This window comes from Nannospalax galili, unplaced genomic scaffold, assembly GCF_000622305.1.
Source record: "Nannospalax galili isolate Female #2095 unplaced genomic scaffold, S.galili_v1.0 scaffold1679, whole genome shotgun sequence".
Lineage (NCBI taxonomy): Eukaryota > Metazoa > Chordata > Mammalia > Rodentia > Spalacidae > Nannospalax > Nannospalax galili.
In genome coordinates, this window is record NW_008342927.1 from 214,008 (window position 1) to 214,664 (window position 657).

Below are 657 nucleotides of genomic sequence, written 5' to 3' on the forward strand. Positions count from 1 at the left end.
GGGGGGGCCCGAGCCCGGGCCAGGCCCTTTATAGCCCCGGCCCCCGTGTCGTCAGCGGCCGCGATTGGCTGCGGAGCCAACAAAAGAGGTAGCGCTGTCATCCGAGGCGAGAGAGGAAGCCGGAGAGAGCCGAGGGAAAGAGAGAGGGAGGGAGCGAGGGAGCACGGGCCCAGAGAAAGATGAAGAGACCGGGAGATGAGGGGGAGGGGGGAGGCAGAGAGGGACCGCGTCGAGAGACCAAGGACAGACGGAGGGATGGGTAGGGGTTGGGGGTGGGGGAAGAAGCCGATCCAGAGAGATCCAGATCGGAAGAGGAGAGTGAGGGAGAGACAAAAGAGGGAGAAGAAGTCTGCGGGGGCAAAGCACCGAGGGGAGACTTGGCTAGAGCCAGAGCAGAGAAGGGAAATGGACCAGTGGGAGTTAAGAGTGGAGAGAGTCCAAGACAAAGATAGAGTGCAAAAAGGGGCGCAAGGAGACACCAGGTCCACAGAGCCCACCCGGAGACCAGCCAGAGATGGTCTGGGGCAAAGGAACTGAGGGGACAGACACCAGCACCCTGGGAGAGAGGGAGAGGCAGCGACTGGAATACCAAGGGAGCCCCAGAGGAGGCAGGTGCAGAGAGAGAGAGAGAGAGAGAGAGAGAGAGAGAGAGAGAGA